This window comes from Camellia sinensis, chromosome 13 (assembly GCF_055761805.1).
Source record: "Camellia sinensis isolate YWXY chromosome 13, ASM5576180v1, whole genome shotgun sequence".
Classification (NCBI taxonomy): Eukaryota; Viridiplantae; Streptophyta; class Magnoliopsida; order Ericales; family Theaceae; genus Camellia; species Camellia sinensis.
Genome location: NC_138973.1, coordinates 48,936,275 through 48,950,501, shown reverse-complemented (window position 1 = coordinate 48,950,501; position 14,227 = coordinate 48,936,275). Strand labels below are relative to the sequence as shown.

Sequence of the window (14,227 nt, the reverse complement as noted above, 5' to 3'; positions counted from 1 at the left end):
TGAATTATGTATCATGGTCCAAATGGTCATTAGATTTTTTAATGACTTATGATGACCAATATGCATGTTTATCAGAAGTTTTATTTGAATGGCGAGATCTTGCAATTTTACAATTTAGTTTGATGAAACAAATTTAAGCTTACGAAAATCTTAAGAGCATTGCTATTAATCCTTACCTTTTTTCTTAGAACCCATACTTCTAATTTTTTTTTTAATTCCAATTTTGTTTCAATCTACAATTCCACTTTTACCACTACAAAAAAATTCACTTTTAGCAGCGGCCAAAACTGTCCCTAAAAGCAGGAAAAAACATCGCTAAAAACTAAAAGACCTTTATCCGCGGTTGAAATAGCGACCACCAAACCGCCGCAATAGCCCCCTCGACATATCCTTATAGTGACGCTTTCCTCAAACGCTGGTATAGTTATTTTTATTGCGACAGTCAATGTAGTGACAGTTATAAATGTTGCTATATCTTAAATTTACGTATTACTTGCTAACTTTATAGCCACGGGTCGACTGTTGCTACATCCTTCACTTTTGCGACATTTTGTGAACCGCTGCTATATTTTGACTTTATTCCATTAGTTTTATACTGTCGCTATAGCTATAGAATTCTTTTTAAATTTTATTTACAGCGACAGTTATTAACCGCGATTATAGACTATGTTTACTATTCAATTACCAATAATATATAGCTTGAAATTTTCAATGATTTACTAACCATTAATGGTTGTCTCTCACTTATCCCTACTCACATTATATATCTATAAAAGCATTATTTTATTCTAATGGCTCAATACTCAATAATTGTAAAAGGTAAGAGTGTTTGCATTTTCATAATCCCAAAATATCCAAAACACCTTAATTAAAAGGTTCATTACATAATCCCGTAATACAAAATAGATCCAATATTTCTAGCAAACTAATAGCTCACACCATAATCTAAAAGGTACATATAAACTTGTCACATGACAATAGTACTCAAAAATATTACTCATGACGCCATTTTATAAAGACCTTTATAAAAAAAATGTTCAAATCGAGAAATGACGTCCATTGTTTGATACTTCATATTGTCTTATTTCCTGCAATAAAAATGATTGAATGAGCATAAGTATCATTTTCAATTTCAAAATCTATAAAGAAAGTTTAGAATATAAATAATTCTCGGACAAGTCTTATTTTTTTTTGGTATGTGGTTTACATATCAAAAAATAAAGATTACAATGAAGTTGAAGATCATATTTGCATATTAAGATAGATCAGCCATTAAGAGAGAAATCAACAACAAATGGAGAAAAAAAATATAGTAATGCAGAAATGTAAGGTGGCTAAAGATTTAAGAAACAAATTGTTCTCAATTTGTGTAGTTAGTTCTTGCTGTTCTTTAAGCATTGCAAATTGATTTCTAAGATTAGATATGGGTGAAGACATCTAAAGGGCTTAGAACATGTAAGTAAGCAACTAACAATTATTAATGTCTAGGAAATTATATCTAAATATGTGCCTACCTTGCCTCTGCTATTACTCCTAAGTATAGAACTCTGATGAATCTCAAAAAAGAGAGAGCAGAGTTTGTGCTTTCCTTGTCTAAAAGAAATGGAAAAGATATATCAGTCCATACAGCAACCTCAATATTTATGAGCAGAAAACAACTACTGTAAAAGTTATACATATTAGAAAGAAATCCAGAACAGATTTAAAAGAAAAAAATGCTATCATACCTCAAATTTCACAGATCCAAGATCAAGCTTTTGCTTCACTTCTTTAAGAATACCAGGCTCTGAAATGCCAAATCAGATGTGAAAGTAAAATTGTAAACTAACAAACACTATTTTTCTGCAAATCTTGCAATATAAATTATTTATTTTGCTTAAAAGAAGAGAAACATCAGAAAGAGAAAGAAGAAAGTAGGAGATATCAATGCAAATAATTACAGAAAAACCAGACCCACATAACATATTACATTTAATTGTCTACGGTTGACAAAGATTTGTGTGCCCATATATTCTCGGATAATGTTTATGTCAAGTCACCAATTGTCCCAAAAGCTTAGGCTATTCAGAAATGGGCCCAACAACACCATAATGCACCTACAATTACTCGTCATACAGTTTGGTTATAAATACCAATAATTCTACAATGACCACATTTGTATACCTTGCAGTCCTTACCATCTCATGTGTCACCACTGCATTGCATTGGTAACAAACATGAGTGGTGGCCCCTTTAAACCAATGCAATGATGACACATATGGTAAGCACTTATTGTATACAAATACAGTCATTGTAGCATTATTGTATAAATATTGACATCTTCATCTTAACTCATTCTACAATTTACAACAATAAATAAATTTGTACCATCCCATTTACAATAAGATAAATAAAGGATACCCATTAGACAAAAATATTCCTAGCTGGGCCAGCTATGTTAGTGAGAGCTCAATTTGAAGTCTAGATGTTAATCATAAGTTCATCCTACATGGACCAGGTTAAATGTTATTTTTTACCTATCTCGCATTAAAATATCAAAATGATGGCCAAAATTTTTACGGAAATAATACTTAGGATCTGACAAATTAATAAAAAATAGGAAGAAAAAAAAAATACCGGAAACCAAAATATCAAAGATAGTCTCCAAAGAGAGAGAGAAAGAGAGAATTTAATTACAATCCAAACTAAGCTTCAGAGTTGGAAAGCAACATTGCTATTAAGGGCAGGTATTGAGGCCCTCATTTGGGCAAACCACTTATGTCAAGGTGGGGGTGGAGAACTACATGTACACCCCAGCTTGTTGTCAGTGCTTATCAAGTCTCTAACATGCAGAAGGTAATATAAATATTGACCAATGTATCTCCTTCTCTTTCTTTTTTTCCTTGTTTTTTTTAAAGCACAAAATATTTAGATTAAAAAAAAAAGTGAATGAAATTTGTGTCTGGGTAAATGGAACCAGGTTTGCACACTAAAAATAATTGCACAGTACAATGGCCAATTCAATAACATTGTTTCTATGTCTAAAATTAGGCTCTAACTGAATAGATATGCCAAAAGCCCACAGCCCAAGTTGCCTTGGGCCTGACTATTAAGTGCCCCATCGTGTCGGGGAGGGGGGCTTCAAAAGAATTCATATAATAGCCATATTAGCAATTGTCAACATAGCACTAGCCAGAAGAAACATTACCATTGCTTGAGGAGTTACTAGCAATCTACTTTTACTATAACAAAATCAAATAAATAGTAAAGAATATTAGTGAAAAGTAAAATCACAAAAGAAATTACTGTTCTTGTGTAATGGTGTTAAGTAAAAATATAACAGAGTTTCTACAAACAATATGAAAACAACAAAACATACAAGAACAATAAGAGTAAAAAGGGAATAAAGCCATAACGATGAGATTTAATTCATAATTTACCAACTGCAATTGGCTCTGTCGATGCAGAAACAAGTTGGCCCTCAACTCCATCCTCTCTTACAGGAGTATACAGTGCCACCAATCTGTATCACACATCATCAACATTAGATTTGTACATTCTCATAGTCTCCTTTGCAATATCACACCATGTTTAGCGAGCAAACATCTCAACTAAAATATTGAAGTTGGATCTTTTGATGAATAATTCTAGAAACTTTACAAGTGTCGATGCCTTCATCTAGAGTCATAAACTTGCCCCACCTTTTGTTATTGACAACCCTAAGACGTGAAGATATTTGTTTCTTTTTAAATAAAGAAAGAGGTATTGTTGTGAACCTAAAAAAAAAGTCTTTTTAAATAAATAAAAAAAATCAAAAGTAAAAAATCAATGAAGGAATGCATTAGTCAAACAAGCAGGAAACTTGCAACCAGAAAACTTGCATCTTTATTTATTTATCTCATGGTTCAATTTATGCACACTTTCATAAAAGCAATGACAATAAAAAGAGGCAACAATTTTCTCTAATCACATTATTAAGCCAACAAAACATTACAAACTGTGTACTAAATTCATTGACAACAATTTTCTCCAAAAAAATAAAAAATAAAAAATATAGAACAAACAGAACAAAAATAAACAAAAAGGTAGGCACTATACTCCATTGTGGCATTTTATCAAATATCTAGCATACATAATGATTCCTCAAGCAAGAGATTTTACTGTGTAGTATCAACAACAATCCATTCACTTCAATAATTTCATTTGTTAAAATATGAATATCATAGATTATCAAATATATATGTGTGTGTGTGAATATCATAATCAGAATGCAAAACATGTTAATCAATCTATTTTATAAATTATTTTCCCAAATCAAAATCATTCAAAACGTTCATGAAATACTTCAGAGTAGAGGAGTTTTGGAGATCTTAACAATGAATTCCATGGACCCAAACTTGTCCGAAGATGCTTTATGTTATTATGGGATTCTTCATCTTCATGATTGTTTCATGGGTATAGTGTTTGGGAAATGACAGTAGATAACAGAGTTAAATCGAACAAAGCAAAGTGAAAGGGTTTTGCTAATTGGTATGGAACGGGTAGAGAACATGAAGTGGTGTGTAATTTGAAACAAAGGATGAGGGAGGAAGAAGACAGTGAGGGAGAAAGAAAAACTGAGATAGTAGAAGAAAGAAAGAGGGGTATAGAAAGAAACTGAGAGACAGAACAAAAGAGGGGGATAGAGAAAGAGAAACAGAGAGAGTAGACTAACCTTGAAATCACAGTGGTGAGGAAGCTTGATGTCGTCAACACGCCGCGGTGGAGGATGAACGAAGGCTCTGATACTTCGCAAAAAGGAGTTTTGATAGACTAGGGCACGAAAGGAGAAAGAGATGAACGGTTTATTTTTTTATTTTTTTATTTTTTAACATATCAGAATTTCATTCCAAAATTTTAAAAATTCAATTTCGCACAAAATCAGAAATCTATTTGGCGGGCCTTCTTATTTTCCTTGGCTTTTTGTAACGTTTGAGGTTAAACCGCCACTATAAAAAAATATATAGTAGCACTTTAAGAAAAAAATGCTACTAAAAATTTTATTTTTAGTTGCGATCAATAATCGCTACAATAGCCCATCTATAGCAGCATTTTTTAGGCTGATACAATAAAAAACGCTACTAAATCTTGATTTTCTTGTAGTGTACCCTCATTCCTAATCTTTTAACTCTAATTTTCTAAACCCTAACTCTAACCCTAATCACCTCCGGCAGTCATTACTATCTCCGACCACCTCTCACTGCCGCAACCACCACTCCCACTCCATTTGCCCTATCTGCCAATCTTCGGCCGAGCCAGTACCAGAAAACAAACCTCGATATGGTTGTTTCTGTGGGTGATGATGAATTGGCAAAGATCGAACCCGATTTGAGCCGTCATCGCTACCAATGACGGCTCAAATATATAATATATTATATTAAAATTTTTAAAATAATTTAAAATTATAGGAGTTCGTACCCCCAAATTTTTTTTAGATAATTTCAAAATTATATAGAGTTGCCCCTCCCAATTTTTCAAACTATAGAGTAGCCCTCCACAAAATCTTAATCCTGGATCCGTCCCTGGTCACTGCGTCGCTGCAGTGACTTTCCTCGCCATCTTCGTTGCACTACTGCCACCTTCACAGCCTTGTCTTCTCCCACCTCGCTGTCACTCCTCAGCCTCCTCACCTACTCACTTGCATTCTCTCTCTCTCTCTCTCTCTCTCTCTTAATCGCGATCTGCGGGGGCTACGAGCGAAGGCTGTGGGAGGCTAGCAACAGAGATGGAGGATTTGAGTAGCGGGGAAACGTGGTTGCTGACGATGGGAAGACATGATGGTTGTCGACAAGGTTAGGGAGGAGGCAACGAAGATGAGGGTGTAAAGGTGGTGGTCGCTTTGGAAGTTATCGGAAGAAGAAGAATAAGAAGAGGACCGGAGGTGGTAGTGACTGCTAGAGGTGGTGAGGATGGAATCAGGATTAGAGTTTGGGTTTGGACTTAGGGTTAGGGTTATGGTTGGTATTAAGCGTTCAAAAAGAAAATTGAGGGGTTTTATTTTGCTAGATAAGAGTTCAAAGAAGTGGAGGGGCCAAAATAAAAATGTGGGGACAAATAACAATCCTCTAATTGTGTAAAATTGTACTAACTATGATTATAATTATATTACAACTCCAATCTTATCAAGTATATCTTACATGCATATTGCTTCCAAAAAAATAAAAAATTAAACTCCCTCTAATTTATGTTAATATAAAATCAACCGTGCTGGGGACCCCCAGTGGGGGTGACCCCCAGCACCCCCAGTCTATATGGGGCATTGTGATTGGCAGATAGGAAAAAAAAAAAAAAAAAAAAAAATTTCCAGCCAATAAGAAAACACTGGGGGTCATGGGGGTTTGAAAAATTGGGGGTCCAAATCATTTTTGATATAAAATATACATCATTATATGAGAGAATTGCCAAAAAAAAAAGGATATCAACAGAAAATAATAATTATAATATCAAGGAAGTAGAAGCAATGTATGCATTAGAATGCGCAAAGTCTTATCCTTCCGTGTATTTGCATGTATTTTAAATTTGTACCATTTTTTTGCAGTTATCTCTTATTATATCAAATATATCAACTATTTAATAATTTTAAAATCATTCAACATATATTATTATTATTATTATTTTATTTTTATTTTTATTTTACTTTATTATTATTATTATTATTATTATTATTATTATTATTAATATTTTGTTTTACTTTCCATTGAAAGTAAAACCTCATTGGAGATGGCGGATTTAGCTTGCACTCAATGAGCCTCGTTTGGCAAGAGGCTATTTTAGCCAATTAGTCAAAAAGTTACTAAATTAGCCAAAAAGCCAACAACCCATACCAAAAAGTCAAAGATTCTCTTTTCTCTCTACTTTTTGCACATCTTTTCGTAATTAGCCAAAAAGTCATCCCAAACATACAAGTTTTTTTTACCTACATTTTTAGTCAAATAGCCAAAAAGTTACTAAATTAGCCTGTTACCAAAAATTATAAATTCACTCATAATTATATGGACAATGGAGTGGAGTCTTATATTAATGAATGCATGTGTAATAAATAAATAAAAAATGACATCTATATTTGATCCAAAAAAAAAAAAAAAAGACATCTATTATACTACATCATTATCGGTCCAATTATAAACACTTTTTAAACATCTCAAACATTTTTGTAAATTCCTCCACCACATTAATTAAAAAAAAGGGATAAAATTAAGAGGGAACTATATACAGGTGGGAGAAGAGAAAAATATTTATCAATACATGAGGGTATAAGTGGCACTTACACCCCACAATTTTTTATTTGCACCCCATCACAGACATATTTGCATCTCTCATGCAGTGATAATTTTTTTTTTTCTTTTCCCAACCTGCAAGTAATTTCTCTTAAAATTAAACTATAACATGCAGTTAATTTTGATCTCTCAAAAGATTGAGTTGAATAAAATTTTCCTAATAATAATTCTATGAACCCCACTTTATTATTCCAAATTTACATCCAATGTGAATTTGTGATTGTGATTAAATTTGTATAATATGTGATTCATGTGTAAAATAAATTTAAATCACAAGATAATAATTCTAAGTAATTTTTGAATAATTAGATATAAATTTGTAATAATATTCGGCCTCGTTTGGGAATCCTCTTTTTTAGCAAAAAAGTCAAAAAATTACTAAATTAGCCAAAAAGTTAACAATCCATACCAAAAAGTCAAAGATTTTCTTTTCTCTCTACTCTTTGCACATCTTTTCGTAAAAAGCCAAAAAGTCATCCTAAACATACTAGTTTTTTTTAGCTTATATTTTAGCCAAATAGCCAAAAAGTTACTAAATTAGCCTAAGTTTTTTGAAAATTAACTTTTTTGATTTTCGTATTTTTTTATTTTTAGTGAATATTTTTTAAATTTTAAACATTTTTTATACTTTTTTAGATGTACCTTACTTAGATGTATCTAAAAGTAAAAAATTTGTGAAAAAATATTTTAAAAAATTAATAAATACATAAAAATACAAAAAATATACTGAATTCTTGTATTTTTGGTATTTAGTGAATTTTTAAAAGATTTTTTTTTATAATTTTTTTACTTTTTAGGTGTATTTATGTTAGGTGTGTCTAAAAAGTAAAAAAAAAATGCTTAAAATATTAAAAAAATTTAGTAAAAACAAAAAAAAAACACAAAAAATAAAAAAATAGAATTTTTTGAAAAGTGTTTTTTTGGAAAGTGAAAACAAGCAATTTTTTTTCTAATGCTCCGATCCAACTGAATTGTTTACACACAAAAGTTTGAGCAAATATTCCAAGTTATTTGATAATCTTGGGATGTTACTCCACACCACTCATATATGGACAAGTGTTATATTGTCTACAAAAAGATGATAACCTACTATTTTAATCAGTAATATACAAGTTCAAACACCACTTATGATCGTCCAAAGAGTAAATTATAATTTCTCAATTTGGAGAGTTGGGGGTATGCATGTCTGTATACCAGTGACGGTATAACACGCATTTTGTTTTTGTTTGGTAACTGATTGGAAACGGCACAACAGCGTCGTAAAAAAGTCATGGATTGGGGGCGAGGCAGCCTCCTTTTGCCATGGAACAAGAGTTACGCCTACAGAAGACGCATTGTCGGTATCACGGGTAACGAATTTAAGAAAAAAAACAAAGTCAGGCTGATGTCCAACAACCCAACAACACTTGCTTGCCGGTACGTGGTTAACACACATATCGCACGTATATCGCACGCACACCTCTTGCTAATTTTAAATCTAGTTTGTTAATTGATCAAATGTCACGGTCGAAATGTCCTCATTTGGATTGTTCGTTGACTTGTTGGCGTTCTATGACGGCTGATGTGGCAAGAAATGGCGGTGGGTTGGATGAAGGCATGCGTGAAGCTTCCCTGAACCTACCTTCCAAACAAAAACCAGGATGCCATCTCAACTAGTATATATACCAAGGCCCGTTTGTTTCACTGGATATAAAATGGAAGATATAATATGATGTAGAATTTAGTTGGGATATATAATGAATAGTATATAGGTACTCCAAGTCATGTTTGTTGACTTGATATATAAGATTGGATATATGTTATGCATGTTTGTTTTACAAAATATATTATGAGATAAAACAAGTAATTTCTAAGATTGTCCTCATAATATTATATTATATTAAATTAAATTAAATAATATTATATTATATTAAATTAAATTCAATAATCTTATTTTAAATTAAATTAAATTAAATAATATTATATTATATTAAATTCAAAATTTGTATTAAATAAAATAATATTATATTAAATTAAATTAACTTCAATAATATTTATATTAAATTAAATTCAATAATTAAATTAAATTAAATTAAATTAAATTATGTTATATTAAATTAAATTCAATAATATTTATATTAAATTAAATTCAATAATTATATTATATTAAATTCAAAATTTATATTAAATTATATTATATTAAATTCAAAATTTGTATTAAATTATATTATATTATATTAAATTAAATAATATTATACTATATTTTATTAAATTCAATAATATTTATATTATATTAAATTCAATAATATTAAATTAAATTCAATAATTATATTATATTAAATTCAAAAAAATATATTAAATTATATTATGTTAGATAGACAAAAGGGTAAATTGGACTTTTTACATCATATCCCAACCAAGGGGATATGATATAATGGGGGGTGGTATTGTATATCCTCCACTTTTGGGGAATATACAATCCCACCGGATATTATATCCCCTTCAAAAAAAATTACAAATATGGGATATATAGACCCCACCCGATATAATAACCACTCCCAATTTTCGTATCCCCCAATCAAAGAGGGCCTGAGTTCACATACTAGTTCTTGATCATGAGAGAGAGCATAAAATAAAAGAGCATAAAATCAGAAAGAAACAAGATGAAGTTCACCGTAGATTTGAGATATATAGTTCCTCCATCAGTGAACATCCTCCTCCAATTATCTCAAGGCTATCCTAATTGGTACTCCTCTTCCTCCTCCTCCTCTGATCACCCATTAATGTTGAACAAGAACTCCCTCCCTTTCATGAGTCCCGGCTTTTTTTTTTTCTTCCTCCTCCTCCTTTTGATCTCTATCAGACTTCCTCTCACCCTTTCGATAGTATTTTCACATCCCATTACTGGACTGCGGTTCTGCGATTTCTATATCTCTGTGCTACTTGCCATTACATTGCTGGCCTCATTTGTGTTCCCACATTCATTCTTTTGGTTCTCCTATCTCATCATCATCATTGGCATCTACATCTCCCCTTTGCTTCATCCACTTGTTCATGTGCTTAAACCCTATTTCCAAACTATCCCAACCCTTTTATCGTATGCATCACCACCGAACCCGAGCCTGAAACCACCGCCATGCTAGAAACACAACCTCCACCACCTCAGTCTGTATTTCAGTTGAATGAAATTCACGATAATCCGTACCTCTTCCTGAATGACGAGCCAAGTTCAGAGCAAGACTGTTTCGAGATAATTTATGGCGTGCCTAACCAGTCTTTATACTTTGAGTCCGTGAGGCTTCGTTTCGATAATTCGAACCGTTTATTTTATCGGACACTTTATCTATTTTATTCACACAAAAAATTAAGTCAATTCAGTAACAGTAATTTGTTCAATTTATTACATTTGTCACTAACAAAATGTATAATTTATTTTTAAAAACACAATTATTGTCTATTTTTTTAATAAAAATCAAATAAGTTACAATTATCAGATCTATCTAATTTTTTTTATGGTTGAATTATGTGAAATGTCTAATAAAATGAATGATTCAAATTATTGAGAAGACATCCGTAATAGGTCTTAGAGCATCCACAATGGACACACTAACTAGTGTGTCAATGCCAAGTTTGGCTAACTGAGGGTATTGTTTGGGGCTGCAATGGAACTGTTAGCGTGTATGTTAGTGATGTGTGTTAATTTGTTTGTTATCTACAGCTAACGTTTTAGCTAGCGAAGGAGTGCGTTTGTTTGTGTTACCGGTTGACCGGCCGGATGCCCGGCCGGTTGACCGGTCAATGGCAAAATTATTATTATTATTATTATTATTATTAGTATTTTTTATACTTGTTGAGATTTTTTTTTTTTTGGACTTGAAATTTTTGATTAAACTAAATTATTTATTTATTTCATTTATTATACACACACACACACACACATATATATATATATATATATAACACACACCTTAACACACCCCTTAACACATCCATTACACCACCACTCACTTTATAAAATTAACAAACTCTTAATATATCTTAACAAACATTTTTGAGCTCCACTTTTATTACTTTTTGTCATATAATACACACCTTAATACACTTTTTTAGTCATCCCATTATGAATGCCCTTATGGGTCCAAATGACACCCTCCCATCCAAAATCTGGATTAGAGAGTCCTACATCTCATATTTACTCATTGTGTAGGATGTTACACAAAATTAATGGGCCGCATGCCTTTGTGCCTACTTGTAAATATATATTTTGAAGGGGGGTGAAAACCAAAAAAATTGTAAACATATCCATTTTGGATTGTGCATTTGTAAAAATCAGTGGATGCAGTGATTTCTTTGTTGTACCAGGAAGATTACTATACACATAGGCCTGTTTGGTAGGATTTACTTTTAACTTATTTCAGTTTTTAGTTTAATTTAAGCTATTTTGATGTGTTTGATTTAGCTTAACAAAACAGTTTATAACTTTTTGTAAATCAAAAATCAACGTAATCTTTGAGTGGGGGGAGGAGAACCTTAATTTATAAATAAAAAATCAGTTTATGCTCACAGTTATAAAGTATAAACTTTTAAAATATAAATTATAATTACTTTTGAATAATTCTACCAAACGAGGCCATAGTAAAACTTTCTTCTGCTTATGTTTTACCTCTCTTCTCTCTCTGTTGGCCAATGATTGAAAATGTTCTGTTTGTTTTGCTACTCTTTGTATGTTTCTCAATAATGAAATGACAGTGCTCCATGTTAAACTCTTTTGTGGAGGGGAACACCAAGGCATACTTACCTGGGAAATTATACAACACTCTCAGGATTTCATATTTTAAACCAATCATCAATTATTTGTCCTATGTTGTACCTTTATTCTCAACATAAATTATGGATTTCTACCCATCTCTACTAATTAAAACTTTATAGAGCACTACATATCCACACTCTAAGAGTATTGAATAATCACCCTACTTACCTTAAGTGCATATGTATGAATTCCACTTAACTATTTCAAATTTATTTTGAACGAGAGTGAGTGGTTGAAGAATTTATTCTGAACGAAAGTATGTGATTGAGATTAAATTAATATAGTATATGGTCTACATATGGAATAAATTTAAATCACGAGATAATAATTTCGAATCATATATATATATATATTATTAAAAGTAGTATTTTTCTTATGTTTAGGTGACACATTATAAGAATTTGTTTTTTTCTAAGTGAGCCACGTCAGTATCTATTTTTTTTAAGGGTCTTGCTACATCCCCCTAAAAACATCCCCCTAATCCCCCTAATTTCCATATCAAGTATAAAAAAAAAAAAGGAAAAAGTTGCCCAAATTGGAAATTAGGGGGATTAGGGGGGGAAATTTTAGGGCTCTAAATCATTTCCCTTTTTTTAATTACATATAGAATTCTACACAAACCCCACCTAATTTAAATTATATTAACTTTATCTATTTTATATGGGTTCTATTTCATAAATATTTGTTTTCCATATATTTTTCTTAATAAATTGAAATAATCCACAAACTCAATACTAATTTTGCATTTCATATTTTTCTTCTTAATTCTTTCAAGGGTATTTGAATTTTTTTTAAATGGCAAATTGCTTCTTTTTTTTTTTCTTCTTCTAATTTTCTCGTGCATTATTATATACCCAATATTAATTCTATATTATTCTATGTTATGGATTTGTCATTTAAATTTTATAGTGATCTTATATATGAAATTATACTTCATTTCCTATATTATTTTATATAATCACAACTCACTGGAGGAAAAACTTATACAACAATGATACTCTCGAAAAACTTCTGAAGTTTAGATTTACTGCTTGAGTTACTTTTTCAATTGTTAAACAGTAACTTCTTTTATGTTTTGACATTATATTACAGATGATTAATCACTTTACACACTGAGATGTATCTATCGTTTGAACGTTTTCATTATTTTTTCTTTTTTGGTTTAGATGTTGTTATGTGATTCTTTCTTGGTTAGCCGTTAAATTTTTTTATATATATAGTTGATATTTTAATTTAATTAAGAATATTTAGTTTACAATCCTATAATTTAATATATATATATATATAATCATTATATGATAATCCAATTACAACATATTCATATTTAATTTTTTTAAATAAATTTTATATATTTTCTATTTCTACATATTTTTATTTTTCAAATGAATATAAAAGAAAATTAAATAGTTAGAATTAATTTTAATTTTATATTACTAATTCTTCTTCTAATTTAACAATTATTTTTAATATTAAAATGAGTATTTATTTTACTATTTTATAATTTATATATCATACAAAATTATTATATAATAATTACACTTTTATAATACGATAGAATTAAAATTATCAAGGGTAAATTACAAACACACTCCCTAAGGCTTACTTAAATTATAAATTACCCCCTATGGTTCTAGAAATAACATTATGCCCCCTAAGGTTTTTAATTTTATAACAAATAGGTCATTTTATTAAGAAATCATCAAGTTAATTAACTGTTTTTAATAATGTTAAAATTTTATTTCAATAATAATTCAGATAATTTTATTATTGTATAGGTGAATAGTTAAAAATTGCTCTTTTTCAATTAATTCTGTTAAATAAAAAATTCTGACAATGAAGAACAATTAGTATTTTAAGCAAATCTCAAGGGATGTATTTGTAATTTATCCAATTATCAAAATACACAAATAATTTAGCTAAAATTAATATATATAAGTATTCAACTACCAATTTTATGGAATGATAATGCTAATATTATCAAAATAAATAATTAAAATGATACTTCAATTATTATTTTTATAATATATATTGTATCATCAAATATTTTTTTGACAAAAAACAGCACGAGCCAACTACTAGTAATTACTAAATAGTTACGTATGAATTTGTAGATTCTATTTAAACCCAAAAGATGTCTCAATAC

General features: G+C 30.2%; 1 long non-coding RNA gene across 1 annotated transcript; it reads right to left on the bottom strand.

Annotated features, from left to right (window-relative positions):
• Positions 1–810: 810 nt before the first annotated feature.
• Positions 811–4,947, bottom strand: LOC145806143 (uncharacterized). Its single transcript, XR_014348827.1, has 5 exons — positions 4,694–4,947; positions 3,420–3,502; positions 1,728–1,786; positions 1,515–1,593; positions 811–1,088 (listed from the first exon to the last, which is right to left on the bottom strand). It is a non-coding gene; the product is annotated as an uncharacterized LOC145806143 (long non-coding RNA).
• Positions 4,948–14,227: the final 9,280 nt, after the last annotated feature.